Source organism: Lonchura striata, chromosome 2, assembly GCF_046129695.1.
Source record: "Lonchura striata isolate bLonStr1 chromosome 2, bLonStr1.mat, whole genome shotgun sequence".
NCBI classification, from domain to species: Eukaryota; Metazoa; Chordata; class Aves; order Passeriformes; family Estrildidae; genus Lonchura; species Lonchura striata.
Genome location: NC_134604.1, coordinates 33596908 through 33620207, shown reverse-complemented (window position 1 = coordinate 33620207; position 23300 = coordinate 33596908). Strand labels below are relative to the sequence as shown.

The 23300-nt window shown below is 37.1% G+C and overlaps 1 protein-coding gene across 8 annotated transcripts in view; it reads left to right on the top strand.

Annotated features, from left to right (window-relative positions):
- Nucleotides 1–23300, top strand: part of TENM4 (teneurin transmembrane protein 4) — a 1541819-nt gene that overhangs the window by 799864 nt on the left and 718655 nt on the right. For all 8 annotated transcript variants that reach the window (XM_031505163.2, XM_077781310.1, XM_077781309.1 and 5 more), the window contains one exon: nt 2912–2999. The gene's annotated coding sequence lies outside the window, so the exon portion shown is untranslated. The remainder of the gene's footprint in view (nt 1–2911; nt 3000–23300) is intronic.

Sequence of the window (23300 nt, the reverse complement as noted above, 5' to 3'; positions counted from 1 at the left end):
AATAAGGCTGGCACAGCTATAAAATATATCATAAATACAAGGTCTAAGGGACAAAAGTAACGTATTCAGAAGTTAATTTTTTTGAAAAAAAAAAGCTTTTAGAATGGTAAGAAAAGTCAAATATAAAGCAGTAGAACACCCTCCAGCAACAGTGGAAACACTAACAAGGATTATTTATCATAAATAAAAGGCATTAAAAATGACATGGCAAAGCACAATAGCCCCTAGTTGTGCAGAGACTGGGCTACCCAATTTTGCAATTCATATTGGAGACAAATGGCATTTTTTAAAACTCATTACATGTTAAATGCTCAGTTCTGAACTAGTAAATGTCTGAAGTTTTTAATTAGAAATGCATCTCTGTCAGTTAGATGCAGCATATAGTATTTACACTTTCTAGTACTACAAGTGGGGAAAACTACCTGCAAAAATAAGATTGTCTATGTGAAAATTAAACCAACTTGTGTATATGTGCAGCCTGCAATTTATCTTCAGCTTAAAAGGTAGAATAAAAAAAAAAAAGCAAAACAACCCAAAACCTTTCAGATATTCTTTCATGCTTAACTACTCTGCAATCACCTTCTTTATTCACTCAGCATTCAGATTACTTAATACTCTTCATAGCTTGTTTAGGTAATTTTTATATAATCATATAAAGCAAACAATAACATTTCAAGGTTGGTTGATCTGTTATTTTGGTCCTGTAGTGAAAATGTGCAGTTAGATCTTTCTTCAAACTCTCACTTTCTCACCAGAAAGGCAAAACACTTTCAATAAATCATTTGGGATTGCCGAAACCTGTGTTTGTTGTGACTAATTTCTGCAAGCACAGAAGCAGGTCACTTGGCTCAGCTGCATCAGAAAGCTTCAGGTGTTCCAACATACAGGATGAGGTATATCCCTAATGTCCCATTTTTTTCCCATCAGATCTGTCTCCACTTATTGCCCTGACTCCTCCTCCTCAGTTCCACCATGTGTGCACTCCATGATGTTGTGTTACAGTCAAGGATGGCTGTCCAGTAACAACACCATGGAGCAACCGCAGCCATCACCATAAAATATCCCAAAAAACCAAACAAAATCTAAAAATTACTTAGAACATTTCCTGATGACTAGCACCGATGTCATTCTCCTTATCCAGACAAGGGCAAGAGAGCTGCTGAAGGGTCTGGAGCACAAGTCTGAAGAGAGGCTGAGGGATCTGGGGGTGTTTGGTCTGGAGGAAAGGACACTCAGGGGCCTTCTCACACTCTACAAGTACTTGAAAGTAGGTTGCAGCAAGGTGGGGGTTGATCATCCAAGTAACAAGCAACAGGACAGGAGGAAGTCCCAGGTTGTGCCAGGGAAGGTTTAGAATTGATATGAAGAAAATTTCTTCCTCAAAAGTGCTTATATATCCTTGGCCAGATTTCCACTTTCTTCAGATCTGCTAACCAAGTACTCTGACAGCTGCAGTGCCTCTCCAATTTTATTCCAGAAAGGATAGAGGAAAAAACCCCACATACTTCTCTTTCTAACTACTGAGTGGATGGAGATGCTGCTCAGATCTGCCAATGGTGATGATCTGAGGCAGGGCTGGTATGCTGTCTCTAATTTATTTTGGCCATCTGCTTTTCCTGCTTCTAATTGGTGCACATTAAGAGAGAAAATATTCTTAAAGAGCATTTAAAATGAGAATGCTCCTGGACTCACTAAAAGCAGATTGAAATATAATATTTGTTTCTCATTGGGCAGATCAGTCTGTATCTCAGCAACCATTTCATATTTGGCAAGACTATTCCTTTTGCATAAAGTGATTACATGTACTAAGGTTGTTATTGATATGAAGGATGCATTTGTAAAAGTGAGGAAAGATCCTTTTTAGCGGGTTCTGCACACTTGTAAAATATTTATGTTGTAGCCTGCATATACTGCAGTTTCTTGGTAAACATTGAGCTTTATGTGTCTTACTAATGCTCAGCAGATGAAAAGTGTGTTCAAATAGGGGTCTTATTTGAACAGAGATTTGTGTGCTCTGATCCTTCACTATGAAACAACAGCTTTAAGGTTTGTCCATTGACTTCTCTCGTCATCTCAGGGGAGGCCTTGGGAAAGGTGCACAAAGTTTAATCTGCAGTATTTTCTCACCCTAACACCATGGGTTTTTTCACAGGGAGTTAATTTTATTAAAGCCTGAACTCTCATCTGAGAAAATTTCACAACCATGAAGAAATCTGCCTTCTGAGCCACTGCCACTTTGCAGATTGCAGGAGTGGGAGACAGCTAAACATTGTCAAAATAAAAATAGACAATGTGATTCTTGTTTCCCTTGCACTTTCTGGGTGGGTTTCATGTTTTCTATGTTAACCAGCTGGCAGTGCAGGCTGAGCTGACCATCTAAACAATACTGTGTGAAGAGACAAACATCCACACAGAGGATGTTTGCTCTCAGCGGTACTTCTCTTTCTCTACCAGCTTCAAACAAGAGTCTAATAACTACCTTAGACTAAGCTTCAAGGAGCTAAAGCAAAGCAACACAAATTATACTTTCAAACAATTTTTTCTCTAGCAAGACTGACATTAGATTTTCAAGTAGCACCAGAAAAACCTCTTCATTCAAGTAGATTAACCCAATTTAGTTTTTATTAATTTTGCATCATGAATATGATTTTTATAGCATAGATTAATAAGCCTTCTTTGATGAAGTAAAACATGCCTACCCACCAGTATTTTGCTATATGGTTTTCAAATGTTATTTTTCCCAATTGTAATCTTAGTTAAAATGCCTTGTAATAATAGCTACACTCTCCCAGTAGATATGATATGAAATTTCAGAATCATACAGAATTTCTCATTGACACCATACTTGTACTTGCATTTTTTACTTACAATGTTCCTCAAAGAATTATGTTTTGTCTTTATCATTTTACAGGACATTGGTAATAATATATGGATTCAGTTGGAGACAAAGTGTCGTAAAAGTATTGGATGAAATATTTACCTAGCAAACGGACTTGCTGGTAAGTCATTGTATTCTTTCTTCTCTTTTGCTACTTTTCAGGCACAACAATGTGAAGGAAGGTTTATAATTCAATTGGATGTTTACAAAAAAAAAAAAAATCAAAAAAAGAAAAGAAAAACAAATCAAATAGTATATTTTAAATATTTGCAGTTCTCTTTCCCAAATAACTTCAGTACTAATATATCCTATTTCCTCCCTCCCCTAGAAAAACATTTTCAGTTGCCACTTTGTACTATTGTGTACCATGAAGCTTTGTAGGTTGTTTTATCTACAGGTACTCCCTCATCAGAAATGTCCAACATTCAGTTGCACAGGCTAATGCAAGAGTCATAAAATTTCTTGCTATTTTTTTAATCCTTTTTTTTTCACTGCTGGGTTGGGGTTTTTTATTTTTTTTGATTGGTCTTGTTTTATTTGCTGTAGATATTGTGCTTTTGCTTTGATTTTGATGCTAAAGAGTGTTTATGGGTCTAGAAATATCAGTGTGGTTTTTATTTTTAGCTGATTAATATACATCAGATACTAAAGAAAATCACACATTTAAAAGATTAATTTGAAGATCACTGGTCAAAATCACCCAAGGTATAGTCTTATTGGTATGTCTGGTTTATTGTATGATGTTGAGTGGGTAATTTCGGAAGAGCAGGAACTGTGTATCTGTAAGGATATACACTAATGCATGTACAGTAGTGTATGAACTGAATTATTTTTCTTTACATAATTGGAGAGATCACAAGGTAGCTGTTAAGAATGACTAAACTCCACTAGGCCTAATAAAACTTATTTCTTCTTAAAATATTACTAAAAATGAATAATATAAAATATATTTTTTGTTCTAAATGGAGTTGCTTTAACTCTTGCACTGTCAATATTTTTTTTGCAATGCTGATTACTACTTCCATCCATTTGGTATAAGATCTGCACTTGAAATGCTGTTAGTGCTGGGATTTTGTATCAAAAATGTGGAAAAGAGACCAAAGGTGAAATCACCATGTTTGAATTGCTAGGTTGCTGTATAAAGATACATGTTCTAGAGACTGATGAAATACAAAGGACATTTTATTCATTGTGAGCCACAGTGACTGAAATACTTGACACTTTGAAATGTCTTGAGTTGGTCTCCTCTGTTAAGTCTTTATCAGAAAGAAAATATCTGGGAACAGTATTGTGTAGTATTTTCACACATTACCTGGATATGTACCAGGAGGAGGGGATCAAAATCTGTCCATGGCAAAAGGGGGATTATTTCTACAGATAGTGTTCAAAGCTCATCTGGACAATTTCCAAAGCAACCTCATCCGGTTAGACTTGCTTTTGAAGTAAAGATGAATTAGACATCCAGAGGTCCCTTCCAACCCAACTAATTCTAACTTATTATGGGGTTCTGTGTAGTTGGGTGAGATGTTGTGATGATCAGAAAACTGTTTTATGATATATACACACACCAAGGTACTTTACTTAATCTTCAAGAGAAATTACACAGTTTAATATTCAATGGATGAGAGCACCAGGATTCTAAAAGATGCTGAGAGAAGTTGGGGAGCCAGAAAAGAGGAAGTGGGATTTCTTTAGGAAGGTTAGGATCCAGCTGTGGGAGATAATTAGGTACCTAATACCATAGATGTGCACATAATTTGTCCTGTGGTTTTAAGATTTTATTTAAAATGCTTTTGTTTTAGAGTATGACGCTCTCAGAAGTCTGTATGATCATTGGCTGCTTTGATCACTGGAGGGCACAGAGTTTTACATGCTGAGCAAAACCTAAGTTCACCTGGGGAATCAGGACTGATTTTACAGAGGGAACTCTGTCCAGTCTTCCTAGCAGAGGGACATGAAACACCACAGGGGAATATGCGTGAAGAATACAACGTTTCTGTAAAAAGGAAAAATGTCATTTTGCAGTGTGGATAAAAGTACAGCCTGCAATATAAACCACCTGCTACATTCTGTTTGGTATTGATACAACCTCAGGAATATCCATGATGGGACACTAGAAAAAAAGCTATGGATCAGCTGGACATAGACCTCTGAGGAAAAACAAGGATGAATATGAAAGGTTCATGAGCAAGAAGGAAAAGAAAGGTGGAATTGATTGAGCTGATTTACAGTGATGAGCTTGAAGTAAATTATAGGCTTTTCAAAAAAGAAATAAGTGCTTTATTCTCTCTATTAAATTCATACTGGAGAGAGAAAAATGTTAGGAAGTTAAACTGAACTCAATTCAGGGCGGGTAGTAGTAGACAGCTTAGACAGATTGGGAAAATATAGTGATGGAATACACTGCTTCGAGGGTTTTCAGAATAGGCTGGAGAATCTTCAGTCAGATATAACTGATCCTGGTTGAGATATAGAATTAAGTCCATCTCCTGTGGTCTTTCCCAGCCCTGCTTGTCTCTAGTACACTGCCCCTGAATCCAGGGCAAAAATTACCAGATTCTCTTACTCATGGAAACAAATGTGTGGAAATGGTGGAAGGGGAAGAGAGGTTGTGGATAAATTCACCTCTCTCCTGTACATTAAAGTGGTCAATAAATGCAACATTCAACTGGTGAAATCTGTACTATCTCGGGAGTAAACAGCACTAACCTGGGCTTGATGGAAGCTGAAACCCTGACAGGAGACTCTCATTTACAATCATTTCAAACTGCACTCTCAATGTGTTGGATAGCATAAAGACAATATTTGTTTGCCCTCTTTGCTTTAAAAGGGTGTGGCTTAGATATTGTATCTAAAACCAACAGCCCTTATATTCCCTACATGATCACATCACATTGACATATCTACTGCTTAAAGTCATAGATTGATGCTTTTAGCAGGAATCAATGCCATATTGGGAATCTGAAGGCTTCTAAACACACTAGAAAATAGCTGTGATGGACATACACAGCAACTGTACCACATGCATGGGCAGAATATCCTTTTGAAAGCACAAGAAATAAACACTGTGCTTGGAAATGAAATTATTATGAGCACAGTTGATAATTACAAGAAGTAACAACTCTGTTTCCAAACACTAGGAATCATAATCCTTTTAGCAAATAATCATGCTGTTTATATGCCTTACAATTAGGTGCATGAATTGGGAGATGAGACACTTCTCTGTATATCTCAACTTTGTAGAAATATAAGTAGTCATAACAGTTATTTTCTGTATATCTAGTAGAATCTGAACTCTTTTGAAGAGGGCTTTTTAGAACTGAGCTCCAGCTTTTCATATCTTCTGCTCTTTATCTGCGCTTCACCAGCTTGAATAATATCAATTTGAGCTGCTGCTATACTGTCACCTTTTAATTTTCTGCTTCTCATGCCTTAACATACTCATAAATTTGGGTGTTCACTGTTCTGCTGGATTTTTTTAATAAGAAAAAGTCAATTTAAAATAAAAACAAGTGTTCTTTTTGTCTGGCCTTAATACCCTTGATACTCATCTAGCACAGGTGCTCTACTATGTAATTATTTGGAAACAGCTTGAAATAAAATCTAGAAATAGGACTGGCAACCTCAAAAATATCACCATTGCATTAGGTAAAGGCAGTTGTAAGGTTACACATATATCATCTTATCATCTTTCAATCTTTCACTCTCTGATGACCAAAGCAGTAGAAGTAGTACAGCAAAAGACAATAAAATTGCTAATATCCAACGAAAAACCTTTTCAATAGATGCAAATTATTGTAGAGTCAAGTTAGAAATAGAGATTCATGCTGCAGAAATCATAGGCAGCCACACCCCCAAAAAATACAGGATTGAATCCATTGATCAAAAATGTTTTCAGAATTTCCATTTCCTTATGAGTTAAATGCCAATAAATATTGAAGGGAGAGACTCCATCTGCAGCTGGAGAATTTACAATAAATAGTTAAATACAAGCCACAGCGGAGTCTGGGAGCTTTCTCCAATACTCTAATACTGCAAGGTGGTTCCTATTTTATAGGAGTCCTCAGGTCAAGAAAAAGTAATTAATCCTGCTTTTGATGGAGAAAAAATTTTAGCTTATCCCTGGAAGTGTTTAAACATGCAATTTTTACTTTAGAAATGTTACATTCAGGATTATTGATGGTTTTCTGACATATATGGCAATTTCTGTCTGGAAATGGACAGTCTCTCTAGTCCCAAATCACCCACAGGAGTCAATTTTTATGTGAAAATTTGTTTGGAATTTGACTCCTCACAGCTTTCTCAGCACTACTGCATTTGTTTAGGTCTTGTGAAATCCCAATGCAAGTACTGCATCCATTTCTGGAGTTCCCAGCACAGGGAGGATGTTGACCTGTTGGAGAAAGTCCAGAGGAGAGTCACCAAGTTTATTAGAAGAAAGGCTGAGAGAATCTGGATTGTTCAGCGTAGAAAAGAAGAAGCTCAGGGTTGACTTGATTCTGGCCTTTTGGTACCCAAAGGGAGCCTATGAGAAAGATGGAAAGGGACTTTTTGCAAGAGCATGTAGGACAAGAGGGAATCGATTCAAACTGAAAGATGGGAGGTTTAGGTTAGATATTGGGAAGTTCTTCCCTGTGAGGGTGGTGAGGCACTGCCACAGATTGTCCAGAGAAGTTGTGGGTGCCCCATCCCTGGAAGTGCTCAAGACCAGGCTGGATGGAGCTCTGAGCAGCCTGGTCAAGCATAAGGTGTCCCTTTCTATTGCCAGGGAGCTTTAACAAGATGATTTTTAAAGATCCCTTCCAACACAGGCCATTTAATGGTTCTATGATTCTAAATTGTGTTCAGGTAGATAAAGTGTGCTGACAGAATCAATGCTGGGGTCCAAAACTGAGCAGTAAGATGGTCCAATAATAGTTTAGTCGTTTTTCCAAAGACATGTTTCTTGTACCTTCTGCCTTCATGCTTAATTGCAAAAATCCAGATCATGAATGGCTTTTAATTCAACATGTAGAAAATTAGGCTTTTGTATATTTTAATGGATTTTTTTTGCCAAGTAATAGTGAAGCTAACTGTGCTTGGATGTGTGTTATTTATCAAAAAATTCTGAAGTTTTGTTGATCTTATTCATGTTAGACTTGTTAGCATAAGATGGTAGGTGTATGGTACAATTACAGAATGCTTGGTCTTTTGAAGATGTGTTTCTGTCTTCTTCAAAATAAATAGTTAATGCTGCTGAAAGTAATACAGCCATTAACCAAATACCTGCCTAGAGAGTCTGGGAAGTCATATGTAAGGTGATTGTACATTTCTTGGCTCTCTAAAACAAGTGGCCAGTTTTTATCAGAGTTGCAAGAAATCGGAGCATTCCTTCTGAAACATGGATAAAAAAATTAAAAGCCCCCTGTAGGCTATTCTGTTTATTGCTTTAGTATTTCTCTTTTATTTAAACTTTCCTTTATAAAATTTTAGGGGTTTTTAGTTCTCTTCTCGCACAATCTAATTAAAGTATTGTTTCTACTGACACTTATTTTGCTGCCTTGCAAAAGGCTGTGTCTGCTACAACAAAAACTCTAGTATGTTTACAAATATAGAACTTTTGTCTTTATTTCAAATTTAGGAGACTTAGAGTTTAAGTTGTTGTGAGGGAGGAATTCTTGGAATTTTTTAAATTTGCTTTATTATAGTTAAACATAAATTACTATATTGTAGTTTTTCCACATAAAATGTTATACTTGTTGCAAACAAAATTTTAAAATTTCTACAAACACAACTATATAATCTTGAGAATCAAATGACTATAATGTGGGGGAAGAACTACATAAACTCACTGGGAAAGGTGGTATTTTTACATAAATTACTTTTAAATATAGTAAAAATCTTCATTTATGTTTCTCTACTTGTTTTGCTTCTTTGCGGGGTACTCTCTGCATCCACAGATTATCTTAGCTGGCGTCTCGGTTTTTACTTGGCTGTTTTAGAAACAAGTAGAACTTCTCTCCCTCCCGCGCTGCTGGTATATTTGTTTGTTTACTTGTTTACTTTTTTATATACTATGCACTTACACGGCTATAAATGCATTAACTATATTAACTACACAATGTTTGGACATTATAAGTACATAAACTTTGGGTTTACTTGATTCACCCCCAGAGTCGCTAGCGGCCGCTCTAGCGGAGCAGTGAACCCAACCCATCTCCAGCCCAGCTGCTCTAGCGGCTGGGCTGCCTGCAGGCACAGGAATGATACTGGGCACTCAGATGTCTCTTGAGTGACTGACCAGCAGTCCTGTCTCTCTCTCTAACCCAGGGCCCTCTCAGTCCACACCATTTATCTGCACACCAGCATATTGTTGTCTGTCTCTGCAGGTGGCAGGCTGAGGTAGAGTGGAGCCCCTCCAGGGAAATTCTGTTCTCCCCTCTGCCCCTGCCTGGCTTGCCATAATGAAACATAAATGAAAAATTAAAACTCTCCAATTTCAATAAAGATTTATAAAAAAACACATGTTTATTATAGCGCTAGATGCATCTCGAGACATATTGTTTTTTAATAGACATACTCACTCCTGAGAACTCTTGATCTTTTTTTATTATTCTTAATTAATTTTTATATGTATAGAATTTTACAATAACTTTATATATATTTATTCTGTTGATTTCGTGTTACACTTACAGCTAGTTACACTTATACTTAGTTTTTGTCAGAAAGTACAAAAAGAACTCTTAAATTACTCTACATTGTCTGTGTCAAAGTCTAAAGAGTCTTTCTTATCTCTTATCTTTTATTGCAGAAATTTGTATTTTTTTTCTCTTTAGCTAGAGTCAGTTTGCTAGTGTTGCAGAATAAATAGTATATTTCACTTATGTTAACAAGCTTAAAGCAGTACATTTTACGTAAATCTAAGTAGATTTCTACTCTATTAAATTTTTACTCTGTCTCATTTGAAGGCGAAGTGAAATAACACAGATTTTGGGTGTCTGCTAAGTGTTTTGCCCGTTTCAACCCTGTGGGAAGAAAAGGTGACCAAAGGAAAAGCGATTGCATTGCACAGTGGTTTACACCCACACAAATGTTCAGAAGAAACTCTGACTTCTCAGAATTCATGCAAGATCATGTTGGTTTAATATTACCATTTTATTGAGCATAGTGTACATCTTGGTAATCTGAGAAGCAGAAGATTTCAGTCAATGCACACACCTTCTCCATCTCCTCCTGGAGTTCCTCTATCCAGAACGGTGTCAAAGAAACAAAACATAACAGAAACCTACTTCAGATTAGATTTGATCTTCCTGGGAAAAGACGTATATTCTAAAGTGGTGGACTTCAAACAGAAAGTCAAAGGAATTTGCAGAAACTTACAAAAGAGAGTAAACTGGGTTAGTGGTGTGTTGTTTTCATGTGTTATTCCTGAAGTCTGTAGGTAGTAGCTAAGATTTTAGGTTAGTTCATAAGTAAGGATGGCTCATTCTCACAAGATATCTGTTTCTGAAATGAAAAAGCCAACAACTGCATGATTGTACAGATAGCAATCTTCATTTAATGGAGATCCATGATTCAAAGAGGTATGTGACTTAAAGTCTTCTAGGGAGCGCAAAGCAATTAATAGTTGGAACTTTTTATAGCACCTTTTATCCAAGGATCTCAAAACACTTTACTGGCTTTAATTAGGCCTCATACTATGCAGTATCTTCCTGGAATAGAGAAATGTTATTTTTTAATTCTGCATACAGAGGAATATGTGACACAGAGGTTAAATGACTTGACAATGATCATGTAAAAGCAAATAATAATGATAGGAATAAATCCCAAACCTCCTGCCTTTCAATCCCATGTTCTATCCATTTGCTAAGTTTCTTTTCTCTGCATTAAACTTAAGACTTTTTTCTTATCTGTTCTGTAAGATGTGTGATTTTGACTACAGGATCAAAGCCCAGGCAATTAGAAAGATATTCACCCTTTCCATAAAGAAAAGAAAAAAAATATTGAAAAATCAGTGTAAGACCCTTTCTGCTCTGAGGTAAAGGAGAAACACTTACTATTTACTGCATTGAGAGCTGTGAAAGATATGGAAGAGCAGACTCCAGAGGTAAACATGTTGTCTTTGGAGATAATGAATAAGGGTTTGTGTTTCTGCCTAAGAGGAAGAATATGTTGGGTTGGGCTTTTTTTGCAGATAATATAAAATGTGAAGAATACTGCCTGCAGTATGCTCAGGAATTCAGTGTCAGGAAAAAAAAAAAAAAAATCAATCTTAAGGCTGTGAAGGAAATAATCTCCTGGGGAAAGATAATAAGGAATCATCTCATGCAGGTATAGCCCCTGTAGCTGGGGAGTGTTGCATAAGAGATACCGGCATCTATACCCATGCAAACTCTTAAATGCTAGTCCTTGGCAGGAAGCAGGGGGAAAGAAGGTCAATATGCTTAAATTAGCTGATAATAGAGATAATTCTGCTGTTGTGTTTCTAATAGCAACTTGAATTAAGCTATTGGATAGATAATATGATTTGTTTCTTGTAGTTTAAGGTACATTTTGAAAATGGTAGGAGAAGGGAAATAAGCAACATAACTAGGCTAATGCTAGGAGCCTGAATAAAATCTGTCTTGCCTTCACAGCAACCTAATTTAAAGAGCCTGAATTTTTTACTTGTAGAATTGGTTACTTGTCAGATGCTGATAATAATTCCTGGTAAGAGAAAAAGAACTCAGTTCAGCCCTTATATAAAGAAAATTGGGTGGTTCATGAAAACTTGATTCATTTGCCTTACTAGAACACGTCTAGGTTTATCTTTACATCAAAGATTGGAAGTGTGAATCCATTGGTTTTTACCCTTTAACTGACTCATTAATTTTACCATCATAAGCCACACTAAGCACTAGAGCTGGCCAACCAGTGCAAATATTTTTTTACCATTTTTTATCACCAGGAGATCCTAGAAGTTGATGTATCATGGGAAGAAATGGTAAATCACGTTTAGAATAAATAAAGAAATTCTTCCATTGATTAAAGTGTCCACCATCCAAGTGATCCCAAGAACAATTATACAGTCAGGTTACAACAATATTTTCCAGGCAAAACAAGCCTACACATCCTCATTTCAGAGGTGATGCCTTGAATTAATGCACAAGGATTTGTTTCCACAGATTATTTGCCAAATGTTCTTTGGAAATAAGCTAAAATACCAAAGGTACAAGTTAGGAAATTAGAAACTGCTTGCATTGCACTTAGACACAGGAAAAGACGGCACTGAAGTGCTTTCACTGTTCACACTTCACAAAATCTGCCGCACATAGACTTGACTTTTAAATAAATAACCAGTCTTTACAGTTCTCATCATGGAATATAAAGAGACAGATGCAGCCATTGCAAATGATTTTGCTCTGTGTTACATTTGTCAAAAGCTGTCAGAATGTAGTAAAAAGGTGTTTGTACAGAGTAATATGCTGCTTGAACTCCTGTACGTCTCCTAGTCTAGAGATTTTAGATTTGTAGTAAAGAAAGAGTTCCTAAAGATCCTATTATTTTCTGGCTTTACTAATTTATATATGGTTCACTTTTACCTATTTACATGTCTGCATATTACAGTCAACACTCAAGGCTGAAAGAGGAATTGAACCAGATAGGAAAAGACTGATCTGTTTCACACTGAGCTACAGTTGTATAGTTAGATAGGAGTAATTGTGTACAAAATAATCATTATTTTACCCATAATTTTGCATGCCTTTAATCATGTCTAAAATAGCTTTGTTTAAAAATCAAGTTTGTGTTAAGGTCAGAGAAAAAGGGGAAGATATGCTAAGCCAACAAAGTTTACAAAAAGTTTTCATACACACATATAAATGTGTGATTCTATCTTTTACATTGTGTCTCTGTTTCATTAATAAAGCTTACCTGAATATTAGGAAAAAAAAATCAGAACCAAATCAAGGGTTTTGGTTTCTATATAATGCACCAATTTAAGGTGAGCATTAAAAAAAATCAGTATATTATTACAATATTTTCATGCATATCAGGAAATACTATATTTATCTGGAAAACAGACAAGAAAGTTACATCTTACTAGTGAAGAGGTACATGTTGGTCCTGTTGCTGACTAAATAAATCTAATAGCCAGCATAATACTAAAATCTTAATTAATTCTAGTGTTGTGTGAATATTATCAGCTGAAAATTATTTAAGAGTACCATGAGGTATTGGCAGGCAAACATGGAAAAAAGAAAGCAATTGTCAGGAAGAGAGTTCTTACTATAACTTTTGTCAAGCTAGTTTAGTTACATTCAGAAGCATACTAAATAAGGAATGAACTGGCGGCAGAAAATGATACCTTCAAGACCATATACGAACCAGTCTTCATTAGTGTGAAAAGTGTTAAATATGTACCAATGCCTGAAACTAGCCTATCTTATGTTTTATGTGATAAAATATAAAAATGAAGACTACCTGAACCTGCAAACATGAATTTTTCTCTTTTAAAATTTGGAGCACAGGGAGAAAAATGCATTTGTCTTTTGATAACCTCCAAAAATACTACTTGGTTGTCCTAATTTTTCTGAAAAAACCTTGACCATGTTGCAGGGGCAGAAAGACCTCAGGAGTCCCTGAACTGCAAATTACTACAGATTAGCAGTTAACTGGGAGATGAGTTCAAAATATTGGATGGATCTGCTCTATTTTTAGAACTCTGCTCTAGCTATGGTATGATGAACACTTGTTCTCCACTGGAGAAATTTAGACTGCCTTTCATCTGGAACTCCTTTCCTTTGCCATTAGAAGAAATCAGCAGATTACAGTCTCCAAAACTTTCATTTTATAAATAATTTTCAGAAAGACAATCATTTTATGCCATAAGCATGGATGAGAATTCTCTAAGTAGTTTTGAATTTTAGGCTTTGAAATGCAAACTGTATGCTAGACATGAAAAATATAGCATACCTTCCAAAAATGAAAAACATTATTTTATTCTGCTGGCTTTTACTTGAGTAGAGTTAATTCTCTTCAGAGTAGCTGGTATAGGGTTAAATTCTGAATTTGTGCAGGAAACAGTACTGATAACACAAGGGATGATTTTGTTATTTCTGAGTGGTGCTCACACAGAGCCAAGGCCTTTTCTGCTCCTCATCCACCCCAGAACTGAGGGACTGGAGGTGCATAAGGAGTTGGGATGGGACATAGAGAGGACATCTGACCCTGACTGACCAAAGGAATATTCCAGACCATATGTTGTCATGCTCAGCAGCCAAGGAGCTGCTGCTCAGAAATTGATCAACTGGTGGTGGTGAGCAATGGTTTTCATTTACATCACTTGCCTTTCTCTGTTGTTTTCATTTTCATTGGAATAATGGTAGAGGTAGTAGCAGTATTACTAATAGAAGCAATACTAGTAGCAGCAGAAGTAGTAGTAATAGAAGTAATATTTTAATTCAGTTATTAATCTGTTGTTATACCAATGCATGAGTTTTCTTTTCTTTACAATTTGAATTCTCTTTCCCCCAATCTGCTGGTGTGGGGAGTGAGTGAGTGGCATTGTGGTACTTAGTTGCTGGCTGGGCTGAAGCCATGAGAGTTCTTTTTGACACCCAATGTGAGTCTCAGAGAGTTTGATTAAATAATAGACTGGCCAGAGTGTATTAAAAGGGATTTATAGTTGTTAACAGTTTTGGGTCATAATATTGATCCTTCTGTTCTTGACATTAATTTATCCAATCTGTACCCTACCCTTTTTCTTGCTGTACATGTTAAAAGTTGGTATTGGCTTTTGCAGTTTGCTGTGCTCTGTAGTGGTTAGTGATATTTTGCTGGGGAGATTTGTTATTCAAACACTGACCTTGAGCTTAATCTGGTATTTGGGCTCTGTACTGTAGGTGCCATTTCATGGGGACAATTAACAATAATGCCTTTTACTCATTTGTTGGGTTTGTTGGGTTTTTTGATTTGATTTTTTATGGGTTTTTTTAGGGGGGAGGGTTAGTTTCCTTTTGGTGGGGGATTGTATTTTATATTTTGGGGTTTTCTTGGTTCTGCTTTGTTTTGTTTTGTTGTTGCAGGGCTTTTGTTTGTTTGTTTGCTTTTTGATGGAAGCAAGACAGAATGACATCTTTGTTTCTTCTATGCAAACCACAATAACTTCTCAGTATCATGAACTGAGAATAGTTAGACTACTTCTATTGGTATTTCTTAGGAATATTGCTTTGGTTTCGCCTAAAGCTAACAATCAATTTAGGAATATCAGCCAGTCCTTGTAAGAGTATGGTGATGGGTGGCACAACATTGTGAGAGCATATGGGTAGGTGTCTCAGAGGTGACTTCAAATATTGTGAAACTTCACTCCCAAAAGCTACAGGATCCAGAAAAAGTGATAGAACGTTTGCAAAAAAAAAAAAAATTCTGTGGCTATTCCAAAGAAGCACAGACCTGCTGGATACAATGCATCACCCTCAGTGAAAAAGATGGAAAACAAACAAAAAAACACAGTAGGGCTAATCCAGACACTAGATTAGTCACCTCCATAACTAAAAGAGAGAAATGGAATCACAGGTTAGAAAGGACCAGAGTGGGATCATCTGGTTCAACCTCCCTGCTCAAGAAAAACCTCTAGAGCACATTACATAATATTACTTCCAGATGGTTCTGGAAGATCTCCTGTGAGGGAGAAGAGGACTCATTTAGTAAGATATGAAAATGGTTTTCTTAAGAGGAAGAAGGAGAAAGAACCAAAAGACACAGCCAGTTCTGCAGAAAAGCAGTCACAAGAACAAAAGACTGAAATTATAAATGCAACAGAAACCTCCTCATCCCTTTCTCTAAGTGAGCCTTGAGATATATGAAATGTTAGTAACCTATTTCTTAAGAGTTGTGGGTTTTTGTAGAATAAACATTCCAAATTACAGTCTGATCATAAGTTTTCTGTATGGAGTGACCCAGAAGTATGACTTTGAATGGGCCTCCAAGCAGAAGCAAGCCTTAAAAAAAATTAAATGGGAGATAGCTGTTCTTTGCACCTCAGCCAGGGATAACAGACCCACCTGGAGCCTCTGGCAGAAAATGCCTGGAGAGATGGAAGATCAGCTGGTAGGGTTTTGGTCCAGGAGTATAAGGGATCTGAAGGTTCTTTGTTATTTATCTTTTAATTTTTATTATTATTGTTAATATAAGTATTAATATTATATTAAACTGTTCTTATATCAATACATTAGTTTTCTCACTTTGGCCTATGAATCCACTTGCCCCCATCCTGATGTAGTGAGGAGTGAGCAAATGGCTGCCTGATGCTTAGTTGCAGACCAGAGTTATACCACAAAATTCATACATATGATAAACCTCCAGAAAGTCTGCAAATTAATCTTTACAAAACACATCCATGTTTTATATTTTTTCTTCTATCACTGTGATAATGCGGGCCTTTTCAATTTCCCGTGTTACTAAAGTACACTACTTTGCAGTGATTGCATTTGAATAAATTGTTTTAAGGTTGATAGTATTTTTTTGCCATTGCTCTAGGTCCTCTGACAGAGAATGGTGAATAACATTGTTAAAGAGAATTTAATTATGAACAGCCTCTTCAGAGTTTCTGTTATTTTTTCTTATCTTTAATGGGCGTGTTGCTGCTCATAATTCCATCCTATAGGGATGGAACCTGGATACATAAACTTCGTTCCACATTCCCAGCATTTTGAGAAAGAAGAAAGTGTACATCTAAAGAATAAATTTAAGTGTGAGCTACAGGTTGGAGGGCATAGGCACCAGGATCAAAAATGATATTGTAGATGAAGCCAACATAACCAAACACATAGCCCACCTTCAAGATGGCCACTGCTCAGTTAAAATGATTTTTCTAAAAATGTGAAATTCAAGAAATTCAATGCAGTCTTCCTTCTTGGACTGATCTAATTTCACTGGGATCATCAAAGCAAATTTTGGCAAATTCTAATCTCTTGCAAACTCTTGCTGAATGTTCAGTTAAATCTGTCATTTAGGGAATCATTAACATCTAATGATTATTGTATTGCTGTGAAGAGGCATCACTTTTAGTATCAATTTAAGTTTTCACACACTCATGCTCTAAAGCAGAAGCAAGCAGTTTATTCAGAGCATTTATATGTACATTTCTATGCCTCTAAAATAATGGGATTTAGTTTTGCTTTACTTTTTGATGCCAAAATCCAGAACTTTGTTTAAGCCAAATCCTCAAACACAATTAAGCTCCCAGTTCCAACTGAAGGACTTGAAATCTTAGCTCCAGAGAGAGCTCTGTAGTCCCTTCCATGCAAGAAAAAGATCTTGGGTAGTAGATCATGTACAAGTGACAGAAGTTGTGAGCTGAAAGCAATTCCACTGTAGGAAATTAGAGTTAATTATGTTTAGATCTCATCTGTCCTTTGTAGAAGTGGGACTAGACAGTCAAGGAGCTACTAATGCACATCTGCCTGATGTACCTGTGCTTTATATTTCTGCAATGAATATGAATTAAGTAGAAATATGATGAGATTATAATTTCCTGAGGGCTGGAACTGGATGACCCCAAAGCTTGAAGAACCTCAGAGTTTGCTACCAAACCATGACATCCACATACAGTAAGAGTCTCAGATTCCCATCAGTCTTAGCCATAATTTATTAAATTTTTTATTTTCTTGAGCATGATAGAAAGATGTCCTGGGTGTTGAAGCTTCTCTTTCCCAAAGGAAAATATACCACATCAGTCAAGAAAAGAACAGGAATAACAAGAACAGCCTTCCATTACATAAAGGGGCTGGAGGCTGGAGAGGGACTTTTGGCAATGGCAAGCAGTGATAGGAAAATGGGGAATGGCTTTAAACTGAAAGACAGTAGATTTAGATTACATATTAAGAATTAATTCTTTACTGTGGTGATGCTGAAGAAATAGCACAGGCTGCCCAGAGAAGGTGTGGATGCCCCCGCCCTGGAAATGTCCAAGGCCAGGTTGGATGGGGCTCTGAGCATCCTGGTCTACTGGAAGAAATCCTTGCCCGTGACAGTAGCATTGGAACTGGATGATTTGTAAGGTCCCTTCCCAGCAAAGCCATTCTGTGTTTCTATGATACTATTAAAAGTGTCAAATACAATTGGGTATATAATTACAACAGATATTCAGCACAGATACCCACTACCAATAAATTCTACCTAAAATGTACCTAAAATGTCACTTGTAATGCAGTTCGTTTGAGTGAACACCTTATCCAGAAGGTAAAGCAGTCCTTTCTATTGGTGTGACTGTATAATAGAGCATTGTCCTCTTTGCTTGTCATGTGTTCACTGAACATATCAGCTCATCTGGTTCATACAAACTCTCTGTTAATTGATTCCTTAGAAGCTTCAGTAGCACAAGGAGCTGTAATATGTTTGAAATGTGATGAAAGTATAAGGCGTTCTTGATAGAAGTAAAAGCATGGTTAAGGAGATTGTGCAGTAACTGTCAGTCACATTTTGTGATGTCATTATCCTGTTGCAGACCTTTAAGAGGCCTATTTTATCAAAAGGTACATAGCTATAATTGAGAAAAAAGAAAGGAGTTCTTTTGTCTTTTGACTCTAATTTGTGTGTGTATACATATTTGTGTATACATATTTGTGTGCATTCATACATATTTGAACACCTGTTTGTCCCTCTCAGTGTCCACATTTCTTACTCAAAATGTAGTTGGAAACATAGGTCTCTAAAGCAACCAAACCATTCCTAGACATGAAATAAATTCTAACAAAAACTTGTCCTTAAATCAGAATTATATGAACATTTGTATATTTTAGTTATTCCACATCATGGATGCAAAAAGTAAAAAAAAAATTAAAATCTCAACAACTCAAGAAAATATTTATTAAATAATAGTTGCAATGAAAAAAAAATGTGGAAAGGCTATTCAGCTGCTCAGGAAAGGGTATTTCCTTGAGGAGCCACCCTTTAATATGAAGTTAAACATCTTTGGATGCTGCCTTAGGAAGGGCTAAGGGTCTCTATTTTATTAACTGTTGTTGTTTTTCAAACTGATTTAGGTTCTACCAAAAGTAGGGCAGAAAGGCTGTTTTGCTCTTTCTCTAGAAGGAAACATGCCTAGCATACTGAATTTATCTACCTGCATTTCTCTGAGAGAGGATGGCAGAGGGAAAAGAACTCACATTTTACATACAAATCTCATACCAATTTCAGACCTCAACAAAGTAACTCAAAATAACAACACTCTATAAAAGTCTTATAGCTAAGAAGTTAGAGCCACTTGAAGTGCAAAGTGAAAGGAAGAACATCTTAGTTACCCTGGTGGGAAACTTTGATGGGAAACTCCCTTTCTCAAGAACTCAAATGTAAATTATTCAAACAAAATAATTAATCAAAAAGTGATGTTGTTGTTTTGGATGTTAGTCTAAGGAACCTCTAGAGATAGCATAATCCAACCCCTCTTCTTAGAGCTGGTTGTTCAGGGGCTGTCCAGTCAAGGTTGTAATATACCCAAGTTTGGACACCCAATAACTTCTCTATGTAACTTGTGTTCAACCATTGTCACAATAAAAATACTATTTCCTAGTTTTTAAATGGAATTGTGTGTATGTGGAATTGTGGAGAGAACACACCAAATGGTGTTTTCATCCACTAAGCCAATCATCATGTTATCAAAAATATAATTCTGGTTAAATAGGATTTCATTTTCATAAATTGGTTCAGACAACCCAATCCCCTTATCCTGGAAATGGAAGCCAATCACCTGAAGTATTCTTCCTTACTCACCTACAGAAGTCCCTTATGTAATGGCAGTGCCTCAATTCTGGCAGTCAGGAATATGAATTTTATGACCTAGGATATGAATATATTATTTGGTGTGGAAAATCCTGAAGCCACTACACAAGTTTACATGGAAGCAGTGTATTCAACTTATAAGAGAATGCAGGACCTATAAAAAGAATTCAGAAACTTCCAATTACCATGACCACAGACAAGTGGAGATAATGAAACTAATTGTGTTTCAGTTTGGATTTGAGATTACACTGGATGGGGTAAATCAGATAAACTATTCAGAATGTAAATCAAGACTTTTCTTTAAATGAAAAATAAATGAAAAATGTACTAATATTTAATCAATTTGGACTGAGTTTAAAAGCCTTTGTGATTCACATAAGGATTAGATTTATCAAGAATTTTGTGAAAGACTGGATGGAAACCATTACTTAAATCAATGAAGATGAGTTTAGAGTAAGTGCTAAGGTGGTTAAGGAACAGGTTGATGGGAGAGTTATAAAAGGTGTGTTGGAAAAGGAGCTATAACTGAAAGTAGGTGTAGGTAGTAGGTAGTTAAGGGTGTGTTCATTTAATGAATACATTGATTGGAAGATCAGTCAGCAGGCAGAACAGGGTAAATGGGATCTTTCTGAGGATGGGAAAAAAGAGAGGACATTTGATAGTGAAAATTGTGATTTAGACCTCTAGGAACTTGGAACATAAAGTTCATTTTAAACTGGATGCTTCTATCTGGAGGTGATAAGGAGACTTCTGTTTCTTCCAGTCAATCACAGAACACCCTTCAGTACAATGTGTAATATGACTGTGAAAAGTACTAAATGTGATTCTATACCTACATGAAAGAAAGTACTAACACCACCATCATTTGAAAATATTGTCAAATTTGCAACAGGCATTCCTTTCCTAGAATACTGTGCACAGTTCCCAGTTAGAACATTCATATTTGATAATTACCAGTGCAATTGGAACTGAAGAAGAAATGGTTATGCAAACAATATATAGAACTGAGAAAACATTAGCTACATTCATTGGAACAGATCTTCCTAAAAGTTCTCCTAAGGCATGAGAGGAGCAAGAGGGTCATTTGAGACAGCCAGTGCAATTTCAACAAGGACAATTCCAGCCTGACCAGCCTAGTGGCATTCCATGTTGGAGTGACTGCATCAGTGGACACAGAAGGCCTATGGCTGTCATCTACCTGGATCTCTATCCTTGTCTTTAAATTGGAGAGAGACGGATTTGATGGGTGGACTGTTCAGTGGATGATGATTGGTCGGATGGTGACATGAGGAAAATAGCAGGCTCCAGCACGGTGTGGATGGATGGAGGCAGAGATCTCTGAAGTTTGCTCTTGGGGAAAGAGGTTTATTGAGGGTGCAGGAGGTCCTGCCTCGTGCTCCCAGGCGCAGCACGTGGCCGGGCTTGAGAGGGTGGGGAAGGGGAGAGACAAAAGGAAGGTCTAGGAGAGGGGAAGCTCCAGGAGGGGAGGAAGTTCCAGGAGAGGCGAAGAGGTTCCAAGAGAGGGAAAAGGTTCCAAGAGACCGCGTGGCCCCTCAAAGCCTCCTTATCAGGGGAGCTTCGAGGTGGGTTGGAATAAGGCATGGGCCAATGGGGTTACAGACACTTGATATTTTAAGGGAGGGATAGAGGTGTGGGGTGAACCATACATATTTCGGGGGGTGGGATGGAGCAGTCCATTTCACCCCAGGACCCATCCAAAGGCAGGGGTGTCATCCGGCCAGCTGGGAGAACTGTTCTCATCCTGATGTATTATTTATGAACAATCATATTTATATATCATCTGCAACAGTGACACCCACAGAGTTTTGCCCAATGACTCAACATGTAGATGGAGATTAGTGATGAGTGATGTTCCCTAGGGATCTGTACCAGTCCCAGTAATGTTTACTATCTCCATTAGTGGTATAGATGGTGAGATCAAGTGGCAATTGATCTCACTGTCTCACCTCAGCAATTTTACAAGTGACATACAGCTGAGTAGTGTGGTTGACACACCTTGGGGGGGAAGGATGTTATCCACAAGGACAAGCTTGAGAAGTGGACTCACAGGACCCTTGTGAGGTTTAACAAGGCCAAGTACAAAGTTCTTCATCTGGGTCAGTGCAATCCCCAATATCAACACAGGGTGGGGGGTGAAAAGCTGGACATGAGCCAACAATGAGCTCTTACAGCTAAAAAAACCACCTGGATGCTGGGCTGCATCTAAAGAAGTGTAGCCAGGTTAAAGGGCTCCACTTTCATGAGGCCCCACCTGGGGTACTGTGTCCAGCTCTGAGGTCCTCAGCACAGGGAAGACATGGACTTGTTGGAGCAGATCCAGAGGAAGGCCACAAAAATGGTAAGAGGGCTGGTGCACTTCTCCTATGAAGGCAGGCTGAAAGAGGTGGGGCTGTTCAGCCTGGAGAAAAGACTGCTCTAGGAAGGCATTTCAGCACTTCAATAGTGTTTATTAGAAAAATGGGGACAGGCTTTTTAACAAAGCCTGGTGTAATGGTAGAAGGGGTAATTGTTAAACTACAAAAGATTTGGTTTACCCTAAATACAATAAATAAGTTTTTACAATGAAGGTGGTGAGGCACTGGAACAGGCTGCCCAGAGAAGTAGTCAATGCCCATTTCTTGGAAACATTCCAGGTCAGCATGGACTGGGCTCTGAGTCATCTCAGAAGGTGGAAGGTGTCCCAGATTATTCCAGGAGAGGTTTGACTAGATGACCTTTAAACTCCCTTTCAACAATATCATTCTATGATTCTAAGATATCATGAACTTGCTTTATCCAAGTTTGAGCAACCTGACAGAACAGAAAAAAAAAAAAAAAAAAAAAGACAACAGACAAATTAACCAAAAATATAATCCAGTCCCATTCCTTATGCTTTTGAGGAGAATTGATCAAATCCTTACTTTCAGCAGTTCCCTGAAGATTTTGGTATCTTTCTTGTAAGATGTTCTGTCACTTGATCTAAGGAATATAGAATGAATGGACCATTCACTAAACTCACACAATCATTCTTGTGAGATAAAGCTATTTACAAAACTTTTAGTTGTACAGCTACTCATCAGTGTTGTTTTACTGTGTCCACAGTTTTGAGCTCTGGCTGTGATTTTGGGATTCATCAGAAGGATGGCTGACTCCCTGGGGCTGTGGTCTCCTTTTCCTACCTGATACATGGCTATAAGAGCTCATGACACAGCAGATACAGGAAAGAGAGGAGTTGGAGAAAACAACTGAGGGAGGTTATAATATCTTTTCATTAAAAATACAGGTCTATACCTCTGATCAAAGTTAAGAAAAGTCCTGTCATGTTTGCAGTGCACAAAATCTTTCCATAAGAGTTTATTAGTTTGTATCAGCAGACAGTTACACAGACAGCAAAGCTCTGTTAGATCACTCATTAATCTCTTTGATAATGTGGTATTGTTCCCTAATGTACACTTATTCACCTTTTGTTCAGTCTACTTTTAAATGTCAAGAAATGGGGTTTATGTTATTCCCCTTTGGAGACTACTCTATGCATTAATAGGTCTCAGTCTCTTTCTTCATCTTCTTTCTTTTCCCACTTCTCCTCTCAATAATCAGCCATTATTTTCCACTTCTCAGTTTTATCCAATAACTCATAGCCATATCCAGTATTAGACTAAATTAATTCTTGCCTTTTTTTTTT